This window comes from Ceratotherium simum, chromosome 3 (genome assembly GCF_057802395.1).
Source record: "Ceratotherium simum simum isolate JZ-2026a chromosome 3, ASM5780239v1, whole genome shotgun sequence".
Lineage (NCBI taxonomy): Eukaryota > Metazoa > Chordata > Mammalia > Perissodactyla > Rhinocerotidae > Ceratotherium > Ceratotherium simum.
Genome location: NC_141902.1, coordinates 56,507,138 through 56,525,955, shown reverse-complemented (window position 1 = coordinate 56,525,955; position 18,818 = coordinate 56,507,138). Strand labels below are relative to the sequence as shown.

Genomic DNA, 18,818 nt, shown 5'->3' with positions numbered 1-18,818 from the left:
ACTGGGGGCACTTAATGAACCAGACATCAGAAAGAGCAGCCTAATCCCTGACATCACAGGACACATCTCCAAGATGAAAGCCTTCCCTCCTCCCCCGCCCTCTCTGTGATCCCTTGAAGCTTCTCCAATGAAGCCCCAACGTGCTGACATGACCTCAATACTTATGGCATCATTTCAATAAAACGCCAAGGAGAAAGGGTGGCACGTTGATGCCAGCTGATTGTAGGTCAGCAAACACGCCCTACCCCTACCCCTTGACAAAGCAGAGATCCCAGTCTATTTCAAAAGTAAAGATTCCCCACCGCCCCACTCCTGAGAAGTCGCCACCTCCAAGCTCTGGAGAAAGGATGATAGCGCGCAACCTGACGAGTGCCACAACTCAGCACACCCAGGTACTATTAGAAGCCAAAGTAAGTGGTACTTACAGCACCAGAGTGCTTGCTTTACGTATATTTTGGGGTCCATTTCTCAGAACATCGTCCCTACCCTCCCGTCTTTAATCGTGTCTTGGACAACGCCAACATTTCAGCTCATTCCCCTCTCATCTTCGGGAATATCCAGAGGTTAGTTTTCACCACGAGACACAGGGATTCTGAATCAACTCCCTTTCCCCAAGTCATCTCGGCTCTTCACCGGCAGCAAAAATCCAAGTTCCCCCACGCGTCACCTGAACCTCCAACTTCTTTAAACACCCCCTTACCTCGCCTCAACGAGCTGGCACTCGGCGAGAGCCGACCACGCAGCCGCCGGCGCTGCTGCTACCGCCGCCGCAGCCACGGAGGCGACAGGAGGCTCCGACTGGTCTTCGGCCCCCGGGGCGACCGACAGCCAGGCCCTCGGCCCTGATCCGCTACCCCGGGCGCCTCCTCGCCGCAGGGAGTGAGCTTCCGCGCCTTGCGGGGCGTCCAGGCGAACCCTGGCGCCGGGAAAACGCTCTGCACCGGCGCCCGGCCGGGGGACGCCGCCAAGCGCACCGCTCCGGCGGAGCGCCCGGGCAGCCGTGGCGGCGGGGAGAGGGGCGTGTTCCTTGCGCCTCCCAGCCGGAACGCCGCGTCTGGGCAGGACAGGGGAAAGGGGTGAGCCGAGCGCGCAGTCCCTGACGGCGGCTCTCGGCCCTCAACCCCGGCGGGGCCGCCCTGCCGACGCGCTGCAGCCTGCGCGCCCTTGCGGGCACAGCCGCCGTGCGCGCCCTGCGCGGCCGCCTCCGCGCCGGCCTCGACGCGCAAACTTTCTCGGGGAAAAACGCTCCTGCCTCTCCTGCGGGGGCGCCGCGCTATCCCCGGGGCGCAGAAACTGTTTGCCCCCTCCCCTCCGCAGCCAAGACCCACTGAAAATATGGCGCCCCTCGAACGTCGTTCCTCAGTCCCCTCAGGGAATCCCGAAATGCCAGTCTCCAGGACCCCCGGCTCCCAGTGGGCGCGAAATTGCAGCTCGTGGGGCCGAGGAAGGAGAGGGCGCCGCTCGTCTAGCGCGAGGCCAGCGGCACTGAACCCAAATCCTGCTCTCGCTCTCGGCCGGGCGCTGCCCCCATCCCTGAGCGGCCGCAGTTTGCTGGGGGCGAGATTGCCAAGTAAAGGGAGTCGTGGAATCGGCAGGTCTGAGAGTCCGGGACTGGGGAAGGAGCTCCACACCGGCGGGCTGTCTTTGCCCGGAGCCTCGGCCGGCGACTTGTTTGCAAAGTGGCGCTGGAGTCGGGGCGGCCAGTGCTGGAATGAAGCCGCTCCGCCCGCGCCAACTCTCCCGGCGCGGGGGGCCCGGCCGGGGCCGAGGGGACACTCCATGCAGGCGGGACCGCTTTTCAAAGCCCAGTTACCGGAAACCCAGCGGGTGCCCCGGAGGGGACCGGCTGCTCACGGCCAGGAATCCGCTCTCGGGCGCCGGCTGCGAGGCTGTTTGCAAACCGCTGCGCCCGGGTCGAGTCCAGTGAAAGATACATATGCAATAGACAGGTGCATTAATTTTATTTTATTTTATTTTTTTCCTGCAAAAAGCCCTCCTAGAACATCAAATCTGGGAGCGTTGCGGGGTTTTTTCCTGCATTGGCATCACTCACGAGATGCAAAAGGAAGGAAAAAACCACCCACATTTTCCTTCTGTAGATGGGAGGGAAAAGACACGAGAAATTCATGCAACGTGCATGCAGCTGGAGAAAGAGGACAACCCGAGTGAGCCGTGCGTCTTACCGGGGGATGCATTTACTGTCTCATTGCAGAGAGCCTGCCTCGGAGTGCAGCCGGCGTCCCCCTGCGCGCCGGGCGACCGCTCCGCTCCCGCAGCCGCCTCAGCCGCTGCCGCCGCCGCCGCTGGCTCCGAGCGCGGAACAAGAGCCGAGGGCGAGCGCGAGCGCACGGCCCGCGAGCGCTGGGAGGGCAGGAAGCGCGTCATCACTCAGGGACGGCGCGGCCCCGCGCGGCTCCGGTCCGGTAGCGGCGCGGCGCGGCACCCGGGCTGGGCCAACACAGGCGTCAGCCGGCCCCTCCTGGGTCTGTGCCCCGCGGCTCGGTGCTGAAAGGGTCCGCGAGGGAAGGCGACACGCCGGCCGAGCTGTTGCGGAGAGAGGGGGGCGCAACCCCGGCTTCCTAGAATTGGGGTTCTGCAATGTAAGGGAGATGGGGGGTGGGACACGGCGTCTCGTGGAAGCGAACGCAGAACGCTCCCCCCGGACCACCAGCCAGGCCCTGGAGGAAGCGAGGTGTGGTTTCGATGAGTGGACCGTGGCGGGGAGTGGGGTCCTGCTGCGGCGCCGTCGGCGGGAACCCGCGGCAGCCTGTCCCTCTGCACGCGTTGCACACGCAGGCACCGAAACTCTGCTGGTCAGAGGTCACTTGGGGATTTAGAGAACAGCTTTAGGGATAGGGGGGCGTACTCTATTAAGAAAAAAATGTTTTCCTGCCTACTACGCCTTTAAAGTCAATTATATACCTCTTACATTTACAGTCATTAGGAAATGTAGGATGATGTGAGACAATGTGACGGTTATTAAGGAGGTGAGGAGACAAATCACAAAACGCTGTGTACCATATGATCCCAATCTTAAAAACTATGATGTATAGAGAGAAGCAGAAAAGACTGAACAGATAAACCCCAAGATGTTAACTAGGTCTCGGTGATTGGTGGAATTGTGGGTGACTTCTTTTTCTGCTTCTAATTTCTGATTTTTTTTGTAAGGGACACATTAGTTTTGTAATTTCAAAAAAAAAATTTTTTTTTAAGAAAAGATCTGAAATTTTTTTCCATCCCAATACAAAATGACCAGGATAGACCCCTTTTTCCAAGAAATAGGTAGCAAATCTCTTCAATTACGCATAATTGAAACTACTGCAACCTTTTAGTGTTTCCAGAGCATGCAACTGCTGTCGTTATAAACTGGATAGTGAGTTGATTATGTAAATTGAAACTGTCTGGAAGGAGACCACTGGAACATTGGATAAGGCTGGACACTGTAAGAACAATAGCATGTCCTTGTCCGAGTTGATGAACTTGATTTTATTATGACCACAGAGATCTTTATAACCTTAGAGTACAGCTTTCTGACTTATTGCGGAGAATAAACTTTATAAATCAAAAAGCACAGTCAGAGGGGCCGGCCTGCTGGCAGAGCGGTTAAGTGCGCGCGCTCCTCTGCGGCGGCCCGGGGTTCGCAGGCCTGGAACCCCAGGCGTGCACCGACACACCGCTAGCTAAGCCATGCTGTGGCGGCGTCCCATATAAAGTAGAGGAAGACAGGCACGGAAGTTAGCCCAGGGCCAGTCTTCCTCAAGAAAAAAGGGGAGGATTGGCATCGGATGTTAGCTCAGGGCTAGTACTCCTTGCAAAAAAAAAAAAAAAAGCACAGTCAGAGAACCAATTAATTGGCAACTTGAGAAAGTCCTAAAAGTTGCAGGGCACACACTGTTTCTAATTGCACAGGAAAAATGTTTCTGTTCACATCTTTTTAAACGTTCACCAGTCTAACAGAGTAACTGGTGGTGGCAGCAAGCCACCTCAGGGATGGTTAAAAAGTAAATGTTTATTGATTTCTGTGAGAGATTGGTAATAAGCTCGTTAAATTAATGCCACCTAAATTGTCTCTTGGTTTACTGACAAAGAGCAACCATATTTTCATAGCTCAAATGCCAGGTTTATGTAAGAAACCCATCAAGATGAAGAGAAAAATTGATTGCAACAGTCATTTTTCCCTTCCACTTAATCCTGGGTTCACAGGGCCCAACAGCTCCCCATCAAGGGTCTCAAACTCAGGTTTTTTCCCCCAACTTGGATTTCAAGATTTTCTGTCACTTAATTCACCCTTCTCAAAGTATCCCCATGCTCTTCCACTGCCTGCCAATGAGATGCCGTTTAATATTAGAAGGTGAGCTCTGTGAGAGCAAGGATCTTGTCTGCGTCTCTGTGCCTAAAAGAGGGCCTGGCATATAGTGGATACACAATAAAGACTTGTTTCATGGAAGTAGCTATTTGTTCATTGTCTGCTTGGCTAGTTCCTGAGAGATTTGAAAAGTTGTCTCTCCTATTATCCTGGGATGCTAACATCTTCTAGAGTTATACCCTTGATTTAGTCCAGTAATTTTACTCTTTTCAAAATAGCAGCCAAGTCCTAAGGCATTCAGAGCAATGAGGTACAGGTGTTTGAATATCTGTACATTACTAATCCAATTAGCACTATTTTCTGGCTCTCTGAGATCAATCAAACCCCTTTCCCCAGTGAGAGAGAACACCAATCCTAGAATTCTTTGCTTTAGTCCTGGCTTCTAACCAACTGACTTTGGACACCACTTATTTTTATAGTGTCTCAGTTTACCTAACCTCTTATGACCTCAAAGCTATTTACTGTTTCTTGAGGAAAACCGGCTCTAACCGTTCTATTGCATAGCAGTATATTTTTCATCAGCTTCCCCAATAGAAGTAAAATTGATTTTTCCAATAACCTCTAGTAACTGCTCTGAAATTGAGACTCCTCCTCTAGACCTGAAAAGATGGTTATTTCTAAATTTAGAGTCAGCTATTAGGAGTCTCTCTCTTTGCTAGTCACAGCGATCATAGTTCATTGTAGACTAGCAAAAAATCTGAGTTAACAAGTTCACTTTCTTGGGCTTTGTCTCCACCCAGCAGAGGAAAACATGCTAGCAGTTTATCTTAGACTATCTAGGACCTGCAGTAAAACTCATTCCATTTAAGCAATTTACCAAGCCATATTGTTCTGATCGCTGCTAAGCAAATCATTAGGAACTGAAAAAATATTAATTTGTGTGAATAAAAGGTACAGCATTTGGGGAAGTAAATCAAAGAGATAGCTTCCAAGTCACTTATAAATACACCTGGAACTAAAACTCATTTTTTTCCACAAGCTAGAGCTGTAAATACCAAACCAGACGTTCCTTAGTGCTAAAGAGCCAGATGCTAAGCAATTGCTCCCCTCCCCCACCATTGCATTACTAGCCTTAACCTCCTGACTTCTGTCTGCACATGTATATACCTGAGCAAATCCAACTGTGTCCATATTGAAGAGCAAAAAGAAGTTCCACCAAATATTTTGTTGTGCTTTTGTTTATAAGATCATATTTTGTGCTATGTTAAGATATCTTCTGGGGCTTCCTTGATACAGTAACCAACAATGCATGATATTTTTCCCCCTTTCAAAATTGTTTGTATCCACTCCCAGGAGCAAGATGGACTTGGGAACCACATTTTCTAAAAATTGCCTATTACTCAGAATCAGAAATGAAAACAAGGTACTTAGACTTCTATTCTCACTTGAGAATAAGTTTATAGAAATCTCTCCTTCTCTTTTCTAATTATAAATCCTAGGAAAGAATATTACCTAATAATTATAGAGGGAATATTATCTGAATTTCAATACAGCATATAGTTGATAAGTTACTTTCATTTTATTTGAAAAATAGATATTTGGCAATTTGCAAGAATTAATATATTTTAGTTTTTTAGCTATCTCTAAGCATGGGGCCTCACCTCGTTCCTGACTATTCAGAATGGAGTGATAGATGCAGATTTAAGTGTCTTTTTTTTAAAGAGGAAATTGCTCACATAGATTCAGGAAACAATGGTTATTGTTGTACCCAACACAGGATGTGCTTGAGATTAATTTTTCTTTTCCTATGGTATATAAAACACACTGTGGAAGGTTCCTTAAATGTCTCTGAAGAAACTTGCTGTCTAGAAGAATACCAATAATTATTATGCTAAATTGGATTTATCTTTAATCCAAATCAAATGGTTAATATAAACAGTATGTGAGGCATGATGTTTCTATTTTGGTTGCTTGCTCACTGATTTAAGACATGTTTGGGGTTGTGATACTGTGGTTAAAAACATTTTAAAATATTTTTATTGTGGACCATCAAAACTCTTATTATCTAACTTTTCAGTCTCTACTCATTTGGGATTTTTTAAAGTGTTATATATATAAACACGTTTTCATGAAATGTTCTATAATATCAAGGTATTTTGGAAAGACTTTTAAACCAAAAAAAAAAAAACTTCGTTTTTTAATCTGTGATCATAGCACATTGCCACTCTATCATTAACATATGTTGAACATGATTGGCTTCTTTGGCTCTGAAGGTGTATTTATTTATAGGTGCCACAAAACTCTTTTAAAACATTTTGTTTAGGCATCAGACCAACTTTAATTTAAAAATAATATATTTATTGTCATGTAGGAAATATCGTTCTAAATCTACCTCAAATGGAATAGATTTGTTCTAAACAAGATGATTAGATCATGTGTAAGTAAATGTGGGTAGAAATTACTTAGATATTTTTAATGTAATTTCAGAGAGGTAAGTGATGACTTTGGGTCTACATCAAAGACAAAATAAACAAAACCAGCACAATTGTTACTTGCCTGTTTCTTAAATCAATGTAACAAATATTTGTTGGGTTAGTGCCAGGACCCATTATAAGCAAAACACTCTCCCTCCCAGCTGTGCAGAATCCAACTGAATAAAATACAACCCTTGCCTTTCAGGAGGGTTGGAAAGATTAGAAAGGCCACACCAGATATTTAAATTGATTCTGTTGATAAGAGGTCTTTAAAGGTCTCCTTTAATCTAGTCACCTCCCTCAGAGTTACAAGCTTCAGAGGTTTAGAATGCACCAAAAAAGATGTTATTTCCTGACAAGACCAGTCCTAGGCGCAGAGGAATAGCTGTAGTCCTTGTAGCCCTATGTTCTGCTGCCCAGAGCAGTCCAAAGCAGGTGTTTTAGGATATCAGCTTGGTGTCATCAAGTGCCCAGTTGAACCTTTAAGGTCGACAACAATGCAGGAGTTCTGATGGACTGGCTCATACAGGATTTGTCTCGCCATTTTGAATATACATTTACTTCCTGCCAGATCCATCTCCTGGAGCTCCATCAGATTATGACGTTTTGATTGTCCTCACTTTGCCTTAAAAGGTGATTCCATTGAGATTTGTCAGACTTTTGACATTATCATTTTATTCTATCTTTATTTTAATAAACTCAAACTTTTCAGCATTAGTCAGAACCACCTTTGCAAAGACTGTAAAGTTGGCATGACACAGAGTCATGTAAAAGATAAATAAGTTGGAAGGGAGCTGGAAAGAAGGAAAAAGAAGGAAATATCCATTCAGATGATTTGTAATGCATCAGCTCTTAACATTATTCTTTAAGTAGTTTCCCAGTGCAAGCTGAATAAGATCAAAACAAAACAAAAACCTCCAGCAGCAACTCAATTAGCTTAATTTTTTCTATCCACAGATAAAATAGAAATAAGGGGATAACATTTCATCTTTCCTAACACCAGAAAGATTATTTGCAAAAACACCATTTTGGTCTCCTATGAAATTAAAGGGTTTTTATCTTTTTTATAAACATATTCATATGTAGCTCAGAACCACAAGGCTGCTATTAAAATATAGGTCTCTTTACAATAATCAGTGGGATGAAGTGGTATTTGAATATCACTTAGCTCTCTAGTTGTTCTCCATCCCATTCTAACTTTTGTTCAGTGATCCTTTTTACTATAGTACCTAAGTACAGAGACCCCAACACATAAACTTTCTGCATTCACTGGCTTCATTCATACTACTGACTGACGAATCTTTTTCTTCATTACCCATTTCACTTGACACAGCTAAATAGATTTCTTAATGAATCAGAAAGACAGTCAAAATAAAAGAATTGATTATTCTGAGGTTCCTTCTTTTTATGCTTAAAATAAAAAATAAAGCATTAATGAATTGGTGTTAAACCCTATCATTTTGACAATGACAAGTGTCTGCCTCATCTTTTTGTCCCCTAAAACCCAGCACCCATAGCAGCAGGCACTGAATATATATTTATTAAATAAATTTCTCTACTGTCATTGAGATAAATTAACTCTTTCAGCTGAATGTGGCCCACAAATGCCCAGTTTACAACCAACAGATGACTAGGGCATTGGGACCAAATTCATGAGGGCCAAGTGTGTAAAAACTAATTCCTCTCCTTTTGTAATGTCTGCTTCTTCTCTTCAAAAAATTATTTGAATAGTCTCTCTTTCATCTCTGTCTCCCAGTCACCCAGCTCCTCTCTCCAGAGGCAATCATTTTTGCCAGTTTCTTGGCAAAATGGCACCCAGCTCCTCTCTCCAGAGGCAATCATTTTGCCAGTTTCCCAGAAAATATCTTTCCAGGATATTCTATGTCTATACAAGGATAAACATATGTTCACTTTTGTCCACAAATACTAGCATACTATTCTGCTACTTGCTTTCTTTGTTATTCTTTGTAGATAGAATTTTTTTAAATTTTAATATGCTGTTGTGAAAATTTTAAAATATAAAAGTAGAGAGAATTGTATAATGAGCCCCATATACTCCATCACCGAACTTCAACAATCTCAAGATATTACCACTTGCTTCATCTATCCTTTATTTGTATATGCATATTTTAAAGCAAATCTCAGACATCATGTCATTTCATCCCTACTCCCTAAATACATTCTACTCTCTAAATCATGCAGACATTTTCTTACATAAACACAATGCCATTATCACACCTAATAAGATTAATATTAATTCCTTGGTATCACCCAGTGCCCAGTCTATACTCAGATTTCCCTAATTGTCTTTAAAATGACAAACATTAGATTTGTTTTCTGTGTTTCTTAAGTCTCTTTTCACCTAGACATCTAGAGTGGCCCATCCTTATTTTTCCTATGGCAGTGAATTGAAGAAAACTGCTCAACTGTCCTATGGAATGTTCCACACCCTGGATCTGTTACTCCTTTGTGGCATTGTTTAACTTGGTCCTCTATCCTCCAATTTCTTGTAAACTGGAAGCTGTTTCTATCAACTTCGTTAGGTTCGTGTTTAACTTTGGGACAAGCATAGCTCATAGCTGGTACTGTGTGTCTCACACTGCATCACATCAGGGGCGCATAATGTCAGGTTGTCCACACTTCAGTGAAGCTGAGATTGACCAGCGGGTTCAGGAGGCGCCAGCCTGGTCCTGACTTTGTAAAGTTCCCATAAGCCTTTTATCAAGGGGGTTCACCATTGATGATTGTTGCCTGAATTTATGATTCATAATGGCTGCAAAATGCGGGTATTCTAGTTCTAAAACTAGTGTGTAAAAGAATATACTTGGTGACAAGCACCTTCTTTCCCTGAAAAGGTTCACAAGATGTTAGAATTCATTGAATTGGAATATTTACAAAAAAGTTCATGGAAATACTTCATCATAAGAATTAGCACTAAGAAGGCTCCAAGTCCCTCTAAATTCCATTCGAAAGAAAATTGAAAACTTGTGGTTTCAAAGCTTTGTTTGTTTATTTTTTAAGTTTTAAACAGTCTAGGTCCATTTAGGAGCAGCTGATATTGTCACTTGGGCAAGGAGGGTGTTCTACACTTATATAACATTACAAATATAATCTATTGGGAATTTTTCCCATTTACATAATAGAGCCCATCATATCTATATGAGGAAATATTCTCAGAGTATTCTGAAATTAATTATAGATTTATTCCCTTTATAGAATGCTAGAAAGATGAAAAAAAAAATCCTCTCTGGGGAGGAAATCTCCAGGGAGATGAATATTCCCAGAATTGAAGATAAGGCCAAGCAGAGAACCACTGTGTGGCTGGGAGGCCAGAGAGAGGGAGGCTTTCTAAACATTGGGCATTTCTCTAAAATGAGGTGTGTCTCTCATTCAAACCTAGACTTGCTGAGCTGCTCATTCAAATGCCTGGGCCCTGCTCCAAGAGATCCAGATTTAGTAAGTCTCTTCCTTCAAAAGCATCCCAGGTGAGAATGATACAGTTGGTCCAGAGACCACATTTGGGAAAACCCCATCATAAATGCTTTCTGAGTCTCACACCTGTGCCTGTTGAACAATACCTAGTAGAGCTGATGCATTATAACACTGTTTGTCCCTGAAGTGTTGCCTTAAGAGTTGTAGTCCATTACGCTACACTGTAAAGATGTGTGCATTTCTCCACACTCCTCATGCAAGTCAAAGAGAGCACCCTCTTGGCAGTGAGCATCAGTGCACCATGCAGCAGGGCTGGTCCATGCCAAACAGCACTCTCCCTGCTGTTGAATGTAGTGTGTCCTGCAATGACTGCTTTATTCTCCACTGTGCCGGCCTTGCTGCCATTCTTTTTGTGTTCTGGAGAAGTTTTGACCCCTAGTAGCTGACAAAATGTGCCAGTGATAGCACAAGAGCCATCATGGAGGAGTAAAGGCAGAGCCAATGTGGGCGTGAGAATGCATGCTGTCCAGGGGCTCAAGGGCCTCCTGGGAAGTGGCTGAGAAAATGGAGGGTAAAGAGCAGTGGGAAATTACAGACTGGTGGAGGGAGACTTTCTGGAGGATGAAGGGTATTGAGAGGTATAGCAACAGGATGGATGCCCAACAAGAAACTAGAGGGGCGGCCCGAGATTTCAGAGGAGATCAGAAGAGAAGTGAGGAGCGCCCACCAGTGCACGAGGTTGGGAACATCTATCTCCACAGGGACGGTGATAACAGCTTCATTCAGTGCTGAGTTAGTGAGACAACTTCACCCAAGTTCACCTCCGTTTCTCCACTCAACAGCCTACTCCTGTATTGGTCTTTGGGATGCAGAATGAACCATTTATGATGGAAAAAGCTCCAAAGTGTCGAAGGTGTGTATGTGTGTGTGCCTATCCATGCTACCTTCATGATCTCTGCAGAAACCAGGTACCAGGCAGAAACACGGAAGGGGCTTGGAATAGCAGTGTCCCCTAGAGTGGGCTAGGGTGACCAAACTTGTGACTAAGCCAGGGAGGAGGGCTGGAGAGAAAAACTGCCCAGGATGGAATATTTTTGTTTGTTTCCAGGGTGTATTGAGGAACTCAGAAGAACCACTAGAATGACTCAATAGCAAAAAACTGGGAGAGTGTTCTGACTCAGAAGAGTTAAGGGGCAGATGAAATGTTGAAGCAAGAGATGCAGGGACCTGAGATCAGGAAGAAGCCAAGCTCCAATCTACTTGAGTGAGCTAGAATGGAACGTGATATGTAATGGGTGGGATGCTTGGGTTTCCTTGACATATGTATGCTTCCGGAAACAAAGTAAGACAAAGCAGATAGAGAGATGTTTTAATTAATTAAAACTCTTCAATATTAAGAAATTCCTAGCAAACAGTGCTGGGTCATTCAATTAGATGTATTTCTAGTATCCAGCATTGCGCTAGGCACATGGACAGTTCTCAATAAAATTCCTGAATGAATAAACAAATGATGTTTGGAGTTCAAGCCAAATGATGTGTTATGCCAAATGAAATAATGACTGGAACTCTTTGTACCACAGACGTCTCTAGTACCATCCCACCACCGATGTTTTCTCCGTGTTTTTAATCATAGCACTTATACTTGACTCACATGCACATATCTGTCTTGTCCACAAGATCAAGCTTCCTGATGGCTTGGTTCCCGGGGGGTCATGTCTCACTCAACTTCAAGTCTTCAGTTTTTACAATAGTACTTAGTACAAAGTAGGTGCTGAGCAAATATGTATTGCAGGAATGACTAAAGGAATGAACAACTAGTAACTTATCAAAGGACTCAGATCTTTAGTATTGACTCAGTTCTGTGTCATCTAAGCTGCCTTTTTTGTCCCTCCCACAATGCACCCCACATGTTTGAAGAAGTAACTTATACAGATGGGGAAAAAATGAACTGGAAGGTTCTAGAAGGAAAGGAGACCCTTAGCAGGCCATGCTGTAATTTGGAAGACAGTGAGCCCTACTGTAGACTACAGTTATGGTTTACCAAATAACCCTGACAGAAGCTGGATGTCACCAGTGTGGTCTGCTGTTGACTCTGGTGGTTTCTTACTCATATGTTCTTTGGTGTTTTTTGGGAACAGACTCAGAAACCATTTCTCATTTCCACAAAATGAGCATAGCGAGGGCAGGCCGTTCCTTCAGAAAAGATAGTGGCCTCCCATATTGCCACAAACAGACAAGTGATAAAACATGAAATTACTTATAAGCTGAGGGGAATCTTTTTAGTCCCATGTTTTGACTGACAGTTTTTAAAATTAAGACCAAAGTTATTTGAATTTAATTTTTCTGCAGGTGAGGACCTATTTTGAGGGCTCTGTTTTCTACCTTACCTGGTTCTATTCAAGATTACACAGATCAGTCCTAGCAAAAGTAATTACTTCCAATGGGGGTAATTTACAGAGGAGAAGAATGAGGATTGAAATGAGAATCTGGAAACCCAGGTGGCTCCCACAGTAGATATGTGACCTTGGACATGTTCCTTCACTTTTAACATCAGAGTGTTCTCATTTGTACATTGAGCAGGTTAAGTCAAATAATCCATAATTCCACTTCTAGCATTCTGTATTTCTGTACACATCTGTAAAACATATAATCAGTGCCATTCATCTGACACTTATAATCTATTGCCTTGTACTGTAGTTAATGCACATGTCTTTTTCCCTCAATGCGAGTGTTCATCCCTTAGTGGCTGAAATGCATATTATACTTTGTAGTGGTTGCTGTGGCACATCCACTGAGGCGCTTCTTCCCCCAGCTGCTGGGAGTATTGGTGGCTGATGGCTCTCATCTGAGTCCCTCTCCACCCTCCCAGTGTAAGGGAGGTGTATGTGTGGAGGAGACTAGGAGACAGCCAGTACCTCATGACTAGATCGTTGACGTGGGGGTCCCGGTAATAATGGCCGAGAGGGGACAACTCTGAAGAGCTGCTCCAATGGCAGCGCTTCCCTGGGGATCCCTGAGGTCTGTTTGTGACTGCATTGCAGTCCAACCTCTTCCTCTGTTTATCCTGCTTTCCTCACTCCCTCCAGGTGCGGTTCCTGAGAGCATTCCCCAGTTGGCCTCCTGCATGCAAATCTGAGAGTCTGTTTTCTGGGAGTCATAACTGTTCCTCAATACCTTCCTGTCTCTTCCCACATATGCACCACACCCTCTGCGCATAGTGGGCTAAAATGAACTGAAGTGCGTAGGGGCTGCAGCAGGTTGGGCAAGAAGCCCATCCTGGGAGAAGCCCTGTTCTTTGTCTCCACAAATACTGAAACTGACAGTGTTTCTCCCGGGGTCCAAGTCTCCACTAGCAGAGCCAAGAATAGAGGAAATGTTCTCCATCGGTAAGGCACCAGGAGGGATTTCTTCCTGCTCATCTCTTTTCATGTGTATGCCTAATTCCTGGCAGCAGCTAGAGTGGAGAGACTGAGTCCTACATAAGTTGAATAAGACCAACAGAATATTTAAAAGTTGGCCGATCTCCTTGTGCTTCTGAAGCCAGAGAAAAATCTTGGTTTTCAAACTGCTTCCTCTTTCAAATGAAAACCAGGAGGAAACCAATCACACAGTGATGGTCTGGGATCCATCAGCATGGATGGTGTCAAGGTGTTCAGCAGAGCTTGAAGTTATTCCCTTCCATAATAAGGAGGAAATTGCTTTAGGCAACCCCTGGCTCCCCACGTGTTCTAATACATTTACTTTGTTGTTGCTCTTATGAGCATTTGTGTCATTTTAACTAGATTAATTCGGAATCTACACACACAGCCACACACACTTCTTTACCTTTGGAGCCAATTGACTGCATTATATCATCTTGTGTTCACATAAACCTTTCAAACAGATACTTGCTTTTACTATGCAATATCATTTCCTTTCCACTGTACACTTTCCTTGGATAGCCAGGGGTATCTGTGCTTGATTTTTTTTCCCTTGTTTTTTTGGTTAGAATATTAGACATTTGATATGATTTATAGAAGCACAGTCCTTTGAAATGATAAGACAATGAACTGCAGACTTGGGGCATATTTCAATAATTCAAACATTGTCTGATACTGTTTGGTTCCAAGAGGGAAGAAGAACAGTTGACACTAGAAAATTTCCTGCTGGAATGCTGCCAAGGAATAGCTGGCCATCCTGGGGAGGTCCATCATTATGGGACTTTGCTGTTTGTAAATTTAATAAATAGCTCGCATCTGCTTATAATATTATGGAAGTCTATGCTAAAAGTACTTCTTGCATAAAGCACATGGTTTATTTTACAAATCGATCAATGCTTTCTGTTTGTGGGATTTGTCAGGGCGTGCAGGAGAAACACTACACCTGTATTTACATGTAAGAGTCTAGGCCACAGCATTTGAGGCCTACTTCTGCTTGGAATCACAGCGTGATATGGCTGAAACCTTGGAAATCATCTAGTCCTTCCCCAGTATGGTAAAACTGAGGCCCAGAAGAGGTGAGGGACTCAAGTGCAGTTTACCCAGTGTTAGTGACAGAGTTAGGGCTCAGAGGGTGATACAGCCCACCCTCACTCCCTCCCCCCCATTCTCTCTCCTTCTACTTCCTTCCTTCTTCCTTGCTTCTCTTTGTATGGACTCAGCTTCCTTATATTTCTCAGTTTGTGGAATGTTAGCAGCGTTGTTGGTCTGGGCGTGGTCCCTCTCCCATTGGATCCCCATGGACTAATTCTTTCCTCCCGTATGGGCAACGATTCATGTGTTTAATGTGCATCATTTTTATTTTTATGAATCTTGAACCGTATGTATTTCCCCCACCCCCAACCTTGACTTTGAAATCTATGCTTTGAAATCCTCCCACGTTGTTATGTGTATATGCATCTAGCCCACAGCCTGGGACCACAGCAGAGTTCTCCAAGGCCACAGCTTTTCCCACCATGTCACTCTACCTCCATGTCACTTCATCCCACAGTGGTTCTATGATAGCCAATCTTGGCTCACTTGCTCTCTCTCGAGAAAAAGCCACATTTTTCCCCCTATTAAACTTATATGGCAGAACAAGTCCAAGGAATATAAGCGATTTAGCAGTGGCTTCGGTAACCTTTCACCTCTAGATAAATTACTGGTATGATTTAATACAATGCAGACGGAAAGTGTTCAAAAGCTGTTTTTATTCCATCAAAATGGGCAGAGTGCTTTTAAAGTGTTTTGCCAGCACTAATTTCAGTTCTCTAGAGAAAAATATCTTCATTGTTAAACAAAGAAAAGAAAAGACAGTTGGCAGGAGGATGGGGGAATGAACCATTTTTCTGAAGGGCCATTTGGCAACATGTACCAAAGCCTTTGATCTAGTAATTCCACCTCTAGGAATGTATCATGAGGCAATAATAAGGAGTGGTGCAAAGATTCATCAAAGAATATTCACTGCAGCATTATTTGTAATTGTGAAAAGACTGAAATCAATCTCAATGTGCCACAATAGAGGATAAGTTGAACTATGATATATTCTACTAATTCATTCATTCAACACATATTTATTGAGTTCCTGCCATGTGCCAGGCTGGGGATATACGGAGGATCAAAATAGACAAGGTCTCATCCTGGAAAGCAGTGAGCAATGATACCTGATGCACTGGGAACACTCATGATATAATAAATGATAAAAGCAGGTTATTAGAAAAAACATGATTATTACAATGTACGTGTTTTATTTTTAGATTTATAATCATAGAATGTTATTCAAAAAATAGCAAAGGTTTTCCTACAAGTTAAGTACAAAATAGCAGATATGATTTTTTAAAAATAATTACTCAAGGCAGCACTTTGTCAGCGGAGCAGCAGGACCACCCTTGGAGACAGTAATGATGCCTAGAGGCTGCTGTCCTTGGGGCAAGTGAGCACTGACTCCATCAGTATGAGCCAAGTAATCCTCGGGCCGCTGAGCTGGGAGTTGGAGGTCTGAGTTCCAGCTAGGACATCGTGAGGTCAAAGACAATCTTCCATCTGTTCGTGACTCCATTTCCCACCTGTAAAATGAAGGTGTTGGACTGGGGCCCCCGGCGATCTCCTTCTGTCCTAAAGTTCTTCCTTTTCTCATGACTGTATTCCACATACTGTGGTTTTCCTGTTTTTGCCTGTGTTGTGACACGTTTGTTGTTTTTTTTAACTCTCTGAATGACTGAATTGGGTCACTGCTCCACGAATCCAATTGTCAGTGTGTCGCCTGTGGAAATGACTGGAAATACCTGACAGCCCATGCTGAGAACAGTGAAGCTGTGCGTACCTGTATGTCCTTAGGGTTTTCTTCTCCAAATTACGTGTTACTAATAAATAGTAATGATTTAATAAATAGTGATTCTGCCAATCACACACCAAACAGTCGAGATTTTCATAGTTATATCGCACATCTTCTTCCTATTAAAAACGTTAACTTATAAAGTTAACTTTCTTCTAAAACTACACTTTAAAGTTCCTCCTTTTTATTTTAGACTTAGCAAGTCAAATGCTATTTCCAAGTAAGGGTATATTATTCCATTAAAACCCACAGAAACATTTATTATCATCTTCCTTTATCATAAAATTATTTTAAAACACCTTTTCTGATTGTCACTGTACAATGATTAGACTTTGAACTGTTAAAAATCAAATATCGTTCCATTTTAGGAGGTGGACAGTACACAGGGGAGTTCAGAGCAACTGAAATATCTGGCGGAAATGTCTGATGGGTGCTTGTCAGTGTGACATTTCACTTGCTTCTTTGCTGCCCAACCTGTGCCCAGTATTTCTGGACTTCTTGACCATTCAAAATGTTAACCAATACAATATTTGATCACAGCATCTTATGTATGTTAACTCAATTTTTCTAAAAGTATAGTCTGCAGACCTCTGAGAGTAGAAACATATCTTTATACGCATTAAAAACACAGATTCCTGTACTCAATCCTAGACTTACTAAATCAGAATCTCTGGGGTTCAGGCCTTGGGATCTGAATTTTAGACCAGCCTCCCCCACCCAGTGATTCTTATGTAAACTAAAATTTGAGAACCCCTGAACTTTATTATTTTATGATTAAAATTAGCTACTCTCAAATATTTTCTCACTTGTAACCCCATTTTCCTTTTTGTCCAATATATCATAATTCCCAGTACTGATTTTTGAAATAGTCTCCACAATTAACCTTTCCTCCTGGAAAATTGGCTATTAATTTCCTCTATGAGTGTGTTTGTGTGTGTATCTAGTTTTATCCAGGAGGATCCCATGACAGGATCTCATTTCTCTCCACTGTTACTATTTGAACTTTTTTTTTAAGACACTATGGTCCTTATGAAGACAATGCTGACTTTATTCTGTTGTAGTTTCTGGAATTAGAATGTCTTTTTTTATGTCAAAAGAAAGAAAATGACTCTGCCCCTCATTCACAGTCATGTGCTTATCCAGGGATGTCTCAGTAGCTGTAAGTCCAAATGAGGTATGCCCCTCACCACCATCAGCCTGCTCAGATCCTATTTATGGAAAGAAAGCAGACGAGAGAAAAGAGAGGAATAATACCTGAAGTCAAAGAACAGATTCACAGTCTTTAAAAAAAAAAAAACAAATACACAGGTCTTTTCCCTCTCACCCCAATCTCCCATCTCCCTACTCTGGGTGAGTTTAGCAACTAGAATCTCGTGGTTAATTTTCTGACCGAATCTATCTTATTATTAGTCACCTATTGTTATATAACAAGTTATCCTAAATTTAGTGGAATAAACAATAAATATTATTTCACAGTTTCTGTGGGTCAGGAATCCAGGAGCAGCTTAGCTGGGTGGTCTGGCTCAAGGTCTCTTGTGAGGCTGCTGTTAAGATGTCAGTCAGAGCTGCAGGGCTTATAGAGGGCTTGATGGTAGCTGAAGGATTTGCTTCCAAAGTGGTTCATTCATATTCCTGGCAAGTTAGAGCTGGTTGTTGGCAGGAGACCTCAGTTCCATCCCATGTGGACCTCTCCAAAGGACTTCTTGAGCATCCTCACAAAATGGCAGCTGGCTTCCCCCAGAGCAAGTGAGAGGAAGACAGAAGCCACAGTGCTTTTTATAATGTAACCTCTGAAGTCACACTCCATCATTTCCTCAACTCCCTATTCAGTGTGGGAGGGTATGAATACTGGAAATAAAAGAATCAGAAGGGAAAAGCTCCTTTGTTATGTGGCGTTAGTGCTGGGCCAGGCAACAAGTAGGAAGGGCCCATTCAGAGAGGTGTGAAGGGAGCATCAGGAACGTGGAGGAGCTTTGGGAAGTTTTCTCAGACTCTTGTTTTCCATTTCTTGGTCTGAGGTCATTTATAGTGTTGTTTTAACCTTTTACAAACAGTCACACTAGGAAGCTATTGGGAATATTTAAAAGAAAAAAGAAAGGAAAGTCAAATCAGGAAAAGTTACTTCTTTTTTCCTCCCTTTTTGACTCTGTGACAGAAGGCTGATGGCAAAAGAGGAAAGTAAAATTTTTTATTTCTCTAGAGAAACACAGATTACATGTAAAAATGCAATATAGTTTATCTGGGTTTGGATAAACTATCCCTCAGGCTTACCTAAATGTTTTCATGTCCAAGATTGATTGGCTGTCAGAGTAATT

General features: G+C 43.3%; 1 protein-coding gene and 1 pseudogene across 5 annotated transcripts in view; one reads left to right on the top strand and one right to left on the bottom strand.

The window, feature by feature from the left end:
* TLN2 (talin 2) overlaps positions 1-2,303 on the bottom strand; it is a 425,009-nt gene extending 422,706 nt beyond the window's left edge. For 3 of the 4 annotated variants that reach the window (XM_087428086.1, XM_087428077.1, XM_087428092.1), the window contains exon 1: positions 2,184-2,303. The gene's annotated coding sequence lies outside the window, so the exon portion shown is untranslated. Of the gene's footprint in view, positions 1-700; positions 886-2,183 lie in introns of those variants that run through there. The other variant, XM_087428084.1, reaches the window with a different exon arrangement.
* LOC147917575 (uncharacterized) lies at positions 2,117-11,695 on the top strand (annotated as a pseudogene). Its single transcript, XR_015551038.1, has 3 exons — positions 2,117-2,692; positions 10,181-10,265; positions 11,055-11,695. The product of XR_015551038.1 is annotated as an uncharacterized LOC147917575 (transcript).
* The last annotated feature ends 7,123 nt before the right edge of the window (positions 11,696-18,818 follow it).